This window comes from Triticum urartu, chromosome 1A (genome assembly GCF_056163025.1).
Source record: "Triticum urartu cultivar PI428250 chromosome 1A, HENAU_Tu73, whole genome shotgun sequence".
Taxonomy (NCBI): domain Eukaryota; kingdom Viridiplantae; phylum Streptophyta; class Magnoliopsida; order Poales; family Poaceae; genus Triticum; species Triticum urartu.
In genome coordinates, this window is record NC_141873.1 from 568,679,060 (window position 1) to 568,689,321 (window position 10,262).

At 46.7% G+C, this 10,262-nt stretch overlaps 1 pseudogene across 8 annotated transcripts; it reads right to left on the reverse strand.

The window, feature by feature from the left end:
* Positions 1-4,986: 4,986 nt before the first annotated feature.
* LOC147992849 (phospholipase A1-II 7 pseudogene) lies at positions 4,987-10,020 on the reverse strand (annotated as a pseudogene). Of its 8 annotated transcripts, none has more exons than XR_015609748.1 (11): positions 9,430-10,018; positions 9,122-9,279; positions 8,848-9,027; positions 8,597-8,757; positions 7,789-7,890; positions 7,637-7,706; positions 7,184-7,535; positions 6,827-7,109; positions 6,665-6,741; positions 6,341-6,439; positions 4,987-6,262 (listed from the first exon to the last, which is right to left on the reverse strand). The product of XR_015609748.1 is annotated as a phospholipase A1-II 7 pseudogene, transcript variant X5 (transcript). The 8 variants fall into 8 exon arrangements; XR_015609751.1 differs by having other exon boundaries at positions 6,341-6,445; XR_015609747.1 differs by having other exon boundaries at positions 6,341-6,741; positions 9,430-10,019.
* Between the last annotated feature and the right edge of the window lie 242 nt (positions 10,021-10,262).

Genomic DNA, 10,262 nt, shown 5'->3' on the forward strand with positions numbered 1-10,262 from the left:
TGGATACCACCGCCCCATCCATGCCGAGAAGCAGCGTGGGTTCTGCCCCGTTTGACGCAATGCTGGATAGATACCCCGTGGATGACATCACGGAGAACACTAACTGCGAGCTACACTTCAAAATTAAGAACATATCCTTGAAGGTGGCGGACGGCGTTGCTTATACAAATTCCCCCGATGCAACCTTCCATTGCAACCCGATTCCAGCAGGCTATGCTCGTGTCGTGGTTGATGAGATGGTGGACCAATATTCGGGGCTAGAGCTTGACATTCCTGGAGGTGACGAGGAGCACACACTCGGAGATGCCAAACATCGTATCATCCTATGGAGAAAGGATTGCATCATCTTTCGAAGGCCACCGACACCGCGTCACCCGACTCCTCGTCGAAGTCCGCCACCGAGTCAGCAGACTCCCGCTCCTCCAAGTCCACCAACGCATGAGGCCACTCCTCCTCCTCCAAGTCCGGCAAAGTGTCAGGCCACTCCTCCAAGTCCGACACAGCGTCAGACGTCCACTCCTCCTCCAAGTCCGGCACAACCTCAGGCCACTCCTCCTCCAAGTTCGACACAGCTTCAGGCCACTCCTCCTCGTCCAACTCAGCCCCATCAGCCGTCTCCACCGCCTCAGCAATCGCAGAAGAGACACCCCGCAGCTATGGTGCGTAGCGGTATGAGTCGAGGTCATAGTACAGGAAGTACAGGCGGAGGCAAGCGATATAAATATGGTCCAAACCTCACTACTCCTCTTCCTGAGAGGGCTTACGACAGGACCGAGGAGCAAACCAATGCCATAGTGCGGGCAGAAGTCGACGCCCATTTTGGACCGAAACCGCCACCGCCGCCAAGGGAGAAAGTGCCTGTGGAAGTAGTTGACCACTTCATTCGTATGGCTCAACCACCAGCTCCTAAGCCTGTTGACACAGACTATGAGCGCCACATCAGGAAGTTACATCGACAACGTCTACAGAAGGAGGCGAGCTCGAGCTCGAGCAAACAACAAGCAGCTGTCAAAAAATGCGGGAAAACCGTTGCCCAGCTGGGAGAACAGGCGGTGCAATCGATCCCCCCGCTTGTTGTGCCGCCAACAACACGTGACAGTACGCGGGCCCAATATTATTGTGGGCAAACAGTTTACGTTCCCGAGGTGGGCGATGTGGTAATAACCCAGGAGCATATAATGCAGGCTGAAACTCTCAACATCACTGTTGGACAACTCCTCGAGATCGAGGACATGCCTGTGCTTACAGAGGAGGAAATAAAACGGAAATATGCCCAGGGCCAACCTTTGGTCAAGCCAGAAGAGGTCAAGAAGCTCCCAACGAGAATGTATGAATTGCATCAATGGTACATGGACATTACCAAGAGATCCGATCGAGAGTCCCTCATGGTGCAAGTCAAGAAGGATCATTACTACCATCAGAAACCTGTGACCGTTGAGTATTGTGAACTGTTTCAGTTATACAATCAAGACGCACTCGACAAATCTATCGTCAGTTGCTATTGTCTGCAAGTGATTTCTTTCTGTAATTTAAGTCTCAAGCTAGCTGTAGTGATCCTTTTGATCAATCATTACCTGTAATTATCCTCACTATATTTTTTTCTGTGGTATTATGCAGGATGAAGATGTATGAATTGAGAAAAGGTGGACGCTATGGTATTGGGTTCATTGACCCAAACACCGTTAATGAATACACATGGAAAATAAACAAGCATCATGAAAAGCAGGTGAGGACAGCATGCTAGAGTTCTTGAAGCGCCTCAAATACAATGAAGATATACTACTTCCTTACAACTTCCAGTGAGTCACACTTTCTTGTACTACAAATTATCTGTTTTTGCCTACTAGCTAGCTACATGTTTTTGCTTACATATGCCCGCTTAACTAAGACATGCGAACGTGTGTGCATACAGATTTCACTGGATTTTGTGTATCATTAAAGTTGACGCCAGAACAGTTGAAATACTGGACTCACTACTCAAAGCAAATAGTGACTATAACATCTTGTTTGGGATAGTCAACAGGTAATTTCAATCATTATTAACTATATATCTCGGCCTATTTAGTTCGTCATTTCATGATATGAACTATTTAATAACCCCTTTATTCATTTTCTTTGTCGGCGGGCAGGGCTTGGGCAAGGTTCATCGGCGTCACGGAAGGCGAATGGAAACGACAGCTGAAATGGTTTCGACCCAAGGTAAGTAATTAAGTAGTACTAGCTAGCTAGTTAGCTGCCATCTCTTTAATTATCATGCTTGATTAATTATTATCTGATCAAATTAAATTCCATTCTCGTAATAAAGGCCCTAAAGCAGGCGCAGGGGACTGATCTGTGTGCATTCTGCGTTTGCGAGAACATTCGCATGATGACGTCCAAAAGGAGCAGATCTCAAAGACAGGAATGGGTACGCTTGTCAGAACACTATTCACAATTTTTACACCATTATCGATATCTAGTCACACAACTAATACACATGCATATTGATCTCCTTCTTAACAATTCAAAGAGGTGCGGGACAAGCTCCTAGAAACGGAGCGCGTAGAAGCACTTCAAGAGGAAATAGTGGGATTTTTGCTCGACCAGGTCATAAATCCGAAGGGAGAATACTATTACCCGCTACCGCCCCCATCGACCAGGTCATGAATCACTTCCAATTGTCATCGTGCTCCGAAGGCACCAATTAGGGTAATGCCACTGGCTCCGAAGGCAACATGCATATGTAGGAGAAATTGTATATAGCTATACATGTGTGTATGTGTGAATTAATATGATGGTTTGTGAGACACTGATGATATATATATGATTGGTTCTACTAGAAATTCTATTATATATATATATGCATAACGTGTACAATGTGTAGTATCGTAAAATACCAGCAAATGAAAAAGAATTAAAATGAAAAATACAAAATTAAATGAAAAAGAAATCATAAAACCAAAAACCCCCCAAACATTTTAGTACCGGTTGGTGTTACCAACCGGTACTAAAGGGCTCCCGGCCCCCGGAGCTGGCTCGTGCCACGTGGTTGCCCTTTAGCACCGGTTCATGCTGAACCGGTACTAAAGGGGGGGGGGCCTTTAGTGCCCACACTTTAGTGCCGATTATGGAACCGGCACTAAAAGGCCTTACGAACCGGTGCTATTGCCCGGTTCTGCACTAGTGGTCCATGAGGAAACCCTTAATTATCGTAGTGATAACCTGCATGGGGAAGATACGGTGATGACATGTGTCTTATGAAGTCTACCTGGAGTAGCACATATTTTGTATCTGGATCCACCCAAATCAAACGTCAAATGTGGCTCAAGTATCCAACTAGTACTATGCTAGTGCATAAGTCAGAATAGACACGTACTGATTAGAATTTCACCTCTCTGAGAATCAATTCTCTGCTAGTTCCAGCATGTTACTTGTTCCGCTGCTCTCATTTATTTCTGTTGATGCTATTTTCTTTTCGTTCACAACCTACTCAAAATCTTTATTCACTCCTGCCCTTATTTTTCTTTGAGTTAACCATTGAATAACAATGGCAATGAATGTATGGTGGGGGTCACAGTATCCTGGGACGCAGGCGCAGCCGACTATAGGAAGACCGACTACTCTTGTCTTGGTGATGGCCGATTGCAGGACCATGTCTGTTAGGGCATATACGATCCGACTGTAGCCACTTGGCCTACTGGTGAAAATACCTTGGTTGCCGATGCCTTGGGATGTACATGAGGAGGGTGGGACTTCCTATGAGTTCAGCGAAACCAACAACTGGTCCATGATCTGGCACATCCAAGTCCCCTCAAAGCTCAAGATGTTTCTATGGTGACTAGCCCGGCAGTCAATGCCAACCGGGACTGTGTTGGAGCATCGTCACATGGCAACAGAAAATACTTGCCTGCTCTGTGGAGCCGTGGACACATGGAAACATGCACTGATTTCATGTCCTATGTCTACAAGTGTATGGGCGCTGGCACCTGAGGAGTTGGTGCACCACATGCTAGAGCGAGGAGAGGAGAACCCAAAGGATTGGCTGTTTCCAATACATGAGATATTAACAAAGGAGCTATTTGATCGCTTGGTGGTTTCATTTTGGGCGATATGGGGAGTCGGGCGGAAGGCCATCCATGAGAACATCTTTCAACCACCCCACTCGTTGAATAGTTTCATATCTAGCTACTTGGGTGAGCTGCAGGTTATCAATGCCAAAACTCATGCTGTGACGGCGCAGAGAACGTTGAGCCCAAGGAGGTGGTGGCTGCCCCCAATGGCGGGCAATGCCAAGATGAACGTCGATGCGGCTGTGTCTAGGCAGGGATTCAGGTCTATTGGGGTGATATGCAGAGATCATGAAGGTATGTTCATCGGTGCTTCGACTTTTGGCTTCAGAAACATTGTAGATCCACCGACCCTTGAAGCTCTAGCCATTAGAGAAGCTCTGGCACTGGCAGACGATCTATATTTGCGGTGGATTGAAGTTGCGTCGGATTGCAAAGTGGTGGTGGAAGATTTACAGAAGGACAATTCTGTGAGCTATGGTGCAATTGTTCATGAAATTATAGCCCATTCTTCAACTTTTGATTTGTGTAGTTTTAGACATGAATTTAGGAGCTCCAACTATGAAGCTCGCAACTTAGCGAGGCATGCATTATCTCTCGGTGGTGGCCGCCGTGTCTGGTTAGGCCATCCCGGGAACCTACCTTCCGTCCCTGTAAACATTGTGACGAATTAATAAAGCCTCGCGACGTTGTCTTGAAAAAAAAATAACAGCAAACATTTCAGTAAAATTAAAGTATTGGTGTTATTGGTACCAAACTAAACTTGGAACACGTTATGCTCACAAGTGATCACAAGCTTTCTGATAAATCTGATTTTCTTAATATGGAAGGACATACAATTACACATATTATTATTATTATTATTATTATTATTATTATTATTATTATTATATCGTTCAACTAAAATATATTATTACTGTATATGTCGGTTTAGTATATCTTGTATAAGTAAATTTTAAAACCATTTTTATTTGACGTAAAACTAAGCATGTCGGCATTAGTTGTATGTGGCATTGGCATGTGGCAGCACATACACACTTCTCAATCAGGTCTCCTCGAAGTCTCTGAGCTTCCAGTGACCATCGGAGTCCCTCACCATGGACTTGTTGTTGATAACATGCCAGTTGGGCGGCACTGGATACTTATCCTTGAGCGCGTCAGCACCCTTGTTCACCAGGGCCACGTCGCGGTCCACCTCAAGTTTGAACCCTCCGCCGGCACCCTGGAACCCGGCCACGCCGTGCAGGTAGCACTCGAGGTTGTGGCGCGTCTGCACAGTGCCCGGCTGCTTCAGGTATGGCGACCGGCCAGTGTCCACGAGCAGCACCGCCGTCGCCGCATCCACGTACCCGATCGGCAGGTATAGGGGCACCACGTCGCCGGCGTTCCTCATATGAAGCGCACGGAGGTCTGGGAACGAAGCGAAGGCCGACTTGAAGCTGTCGTTGCCTACGTACGGGCTCGCGAAGAGGATCGCCGTCACTGGGCACGGAGGCTGCTGCTGTGCCGAGGAGGGCGGCACGTTCACGCCGTGGGAGACCATGTCGACTGCGTTGAGGGTCGCCAGCGACGCGCCAAGGCTGTGGCCCGTGACGGTGACTAGCAGCTGGGGGGCGCCCGTGGCGCGCCGCCTGAGCGGTAGCTCGGCGGTGCTAGCTGGGTAAGCGCCCCTTCAGCTAGTTTGTTCAGCTCTTGTTAGCACATACACGTGCCAGATATCATCAACTATACGAACTTAATTACAAATTCATTTGAATAACTTCAGATATCACTGATGCAAAAGTCAAGTAGTATGACAATCTAGAAGTCATGGCAAAAAAATATTGGTTTCAATTGAAGCAACACCCACGCTTCCAAGAAGGCAAGATCATAAAGCAACACGTATGTAGCAGCTACCAACCTTTGCGCCATCGCGGGCCTCCACCTTGCCCCTGCCTTGAATATGAGCACCGGCATTGGTGCCAGCGCCGCCTTGTCGAGCACCCCTTCACTGGTCCTCTTCCTTGTCGGCCCGGCCGCCATGCCGGATCCATCCTGCATGGTGCACAGGTATATCACGCAATCCTCCCCAACCTTCTTGGTGCCGCCACGCACTCTGCCCTGAATCTGGACACCAGCATGGCAGCCAGCGACACCTTGTCAAGCCCCGTCCGCTGGTCCTCTTCCTCATCGGCCGCGTGCCGTGCCGGGTCCCATCCGATGCACACCGTCCCTCCCTGCATCGCACATACAAGTAGTTCAGGTACAGACGAGGCACATCGCCATGAACGCCACCATGAGCTCCAGCGTCTCACCAGAGCTGCAGCTGGTGTACTGTCACAAGTGAGCTTGTCGATGAGACGACGAAGTCCGCTACATCAGGTGTACCCTCCATCCGTTGATGTCGCAGCTACCTACAACTTGATGTCATTGTTAACTTGTTATCTGCCTATGTCAGTCATCATCTTAATACCAAACAAGCAATGGAAAATGAAATCTTAAGAAAATTAATTTGTGATTAATTCTAATGCATTGCTCAAACCAACATATGTATAAACGAAGTGGAAAGTAATGACAAATTATGAGTTGAATATCTGGGCACCATGTCACTTATTTTGTAAGTATGAAACAGAACATACCTGCAAAATGTAAATGTGTTCTTTGGCACTGCACATTGACAAATGGAATTGCAAGTTCTCTTTCATATTCTTAATGCCTACTTTGCAAAGCATCAGACAGTTGTATTGGTGCTGGCTCAAATTCTTTGTCGCAGTTAAATGATAAGTAGAGAGGAAGTTAACTTTGATTCATGACCATCGACCCTTCGTTGGGCATTTGGACGGAGAGGAATCCTCCATGTGCCATTCCTCCTCTTGCTAAGGGGAGGCAGCTGCAATGGAGCATTGCATCACTACCTCTTTCGACAGTCGCCTTTGCCTTTGGTGTTTCCTCGAGCACCGCAGACCGTGAACTCAATGTAGGTGCTTCCTCAAATGCTTTCATGTACAATGTTATGAGGTACTACTCCAGGTGCTTGATCTCCAGCTCCAGTGTGGCAACCTCCCTTATCAGTTGGTTAGTTGGCTGCTAAAGAAAACATCAGTTTCATCTGATGGAATATACTATACTATACATGTCCTAGTAAAAACAAGTGTCACCTTGAGGATTGCCCTCTCATTGAATAGAGTAACTGAGCAGAGTTAGGACCCAACGCTTTCTTCAGTGCGCCGTGCACCGTTTGCTGATGGTCAAGGTGCCTCTCCAGCTGCACAATCTACATCAGATCATCGTCATCCCATTAGACCAAAACGCTGGGTGCATCCAGAAATGAAAATGTTGTAACAATTCTTTCAAGATGCAGTCTCTGATTTCTTCTGCATGTGAGCTAGTAAGAACAGAAAAAAAAGAATTGCTTCCTGTCTCTTTTCTTAGGATGTCTTGCGTGTCACTCTTGGGATGGATTCCCTTGTTGGTTTCGTTCTGCAGACGAGAGTTTGAGTTCCTACCATTCTGGAAGACACCATAGAAACAAAACAAAAAAAATCTCAAATCTGCAGAGAACCAGTGGTATATGAAGCACAAGAAAAAGGGTAACAAAAGGGGAAACTTACTGGCTTTGGGTGATTAGAAACTTTCTGCGAAGAAGGCTATGCATCCTTGCATTTTTTCTCCTCTAAATCGCTGCCATTACTCAAAGCATAAATACATTTTTATACGCATTTATCAGCATCAATCAACCTGAGAAAAAGGTAATGTTTCCAACCTTTTGGAACGCTTGTGAATAGATGGGGTATTGTAGGGGGGATTCACTGGTTTGGCCAAGGATCTGTGCCCTTTCTTCTCCAGTGCCTCCATCTCTCTCATTCTTGAAACCAACCAAGAAGTGAATGAAATCAGAAGAAGGAAACCATGGCAGGCACCAAAGTACAAGTGATCAAGAAGAAAACAAGCTTGCGCTAAGACACAGGGAGAGAGAAATGCAACGAAGAATACAAAATAAATAAATAAGAACTCGTACAATTTAGCTGGTGCAGTGTACGGAATTAATTGAAGGCTCAAGCAGTGAAGCAGAAGTGGGAGAAAGAGAGTTGAAGGCTCGAGGAACGAAGCGGGGGGAGTGGGAGAGAGAGAGGGAGAGGGAGCACCCGCTTGCCTGAACAACAGCAAGGTTATACACATGCATGTTCACTAAAATGAGTTAACAATCCTAACTCCTAAGCTAGTAGGTTTTGCATATCTCGGTTTCAATTATTAATTTTCATCATTTCATATGGAAGCCACCAAGCTAGCCTGAAATACTGGAGCTCTTCACTAAAAATGAATGTAAAAAAAATCATGTGCAGTCGTCACCACTCAAATGAATATTGACTTTTGCAGGGGCTTCACTAAATGAATGTAAGCAAAATGAATCTTAAAATATAGTTGTGCAAATTATAATAGCTCCAAGAGAGCAAACAATCAGTGCTTTGTCTATGGATTTAGATCTAGCAAAACCTGCAACAACTATAAAAAGGAAGAATACAATAGCTCATCTTCTCTGAACACAAAACAACGCCGGCGTCAGGTCATACCAGTTACTGAAGGAAGCTTCATAACATCATCAACTGGAGTGACATTGATTAAGATCTGCTTGCACTTGTGCTGATGAAAATCTATAGTTGCCAGGCTTCGTCAATATCTTGGAAGAAGGAAGCACCCTTGTATCCAGTTTCAGCAATGAACACATCTTCTCCTAAAGGAAGACAATACAATCAGACGATTCTTAATCAATGCCAAACACATCCTCTCACCAGGTAAGTCACTTTAATGGCCCCTCACATACATCACATTAATCGTTGTTTCTACAGTTCCACAAGCAATAGACAAGAGGGACACAAATGATCTTTAGACTCAAACTATTTGCCACCATCTTTGTGTTACTGCAACTGCAAGCACACGCCTGACTACCTAAGATCTCATTTCCTCCATTTTCATCATATACATTCTCACATCAGGAACAAATCTGCACCGTCATTAAATAGCTTGGTTAACTAATCCGAGCAGATATTTGACAGAGTAAAACAAAAATGAATAATCTGAAAGCTAGCACGATTTACCCCGATGAAATATGCAGGGCACGGCACCCCTAAAGTCATTGTGCTGGGCCCGGCCTGGCGTGAACCCGCTGCTTCGCTCCACCTCCACTTGGAGTAGTCGCTGCAGCCGGCAAGAGTGGCTCCTCCGCCGTCGCCTCAAGCGCCCCCAACCCTCTCTCCTAAAATATTAAAAGGCAGTACCAAAAATAAAACTTGTAGCCATCTTTTATGATGAGACGGATTGAACTAACACTCAGAGGAACCGCATAAGTTTTTCATATAAAGCAGTCACTACGGATTAAATAGTAAAGAATTGCATATATACTCACTGCATATAGGCATTTCCTCAAACATATTGTGAGCCATTTACATCCATCCTTAGGGCCAGAATGAGCAAACATCTTGAAATTAATGGCAGAATCATATCCAACCTCAATCTTCGGAGCAAGAACACACATAGAGGAATAGGATTGATCCACCATCACTTCATAGTTGTCCCCTTTCATCTGCCTCCTCACCTCCTCTCTCTCTCTCTTCTTCTCGACCCGCCACCCATCGCCTCCTGTCACCTATACATAGGGCTTCTCTGCATCTCTGCATCTCGCTGCCCTGGCCCAAAGCCTCCATCCGCACCTCAGCACCGCGCGAGAGGGGGGGGGGGGGGGGGGGGGGCACGGCAACGGCGGCAGGTTACGGGGGCGAGATGCACGAATGGCGGTAGGTCGATCTGGGGCGAGGAAGAGGGGAGGAGCTCGTCGGTGGTGGGGAGATGGTGAGGGCGCCAGCTGCGGGGGGAGGACGCGGGTGGTCGCGGCGGCTGCACAGGAGGGAGAGGAATCGGGGACTTGGGCTGAGCGAACCCTTCCGCTCGTTTTGTCCCTTCGACTGCTTTTTATTTTGTCGCCTAGCTAGTCCGACGTGGATTCAGCTAGCTAGCGCCCATGCCGCACACCTTAATGTGTTTAATGCTGGTCACCTCCTCCTTGTGCGCCTCCATCAGCCTCCGCACCTCCTCCGTGACCTGCATGTGGCATCCATGCGTGCACGCTTGATCAACAAGCATTGATTCAAGTGTTTAATCGAGCTCTAGATAGCTGGATTGAGTTGAACAATTAACGCAACAGCACACGCTGCTTTCGTGTTTGTAGATCGGTACAACAAG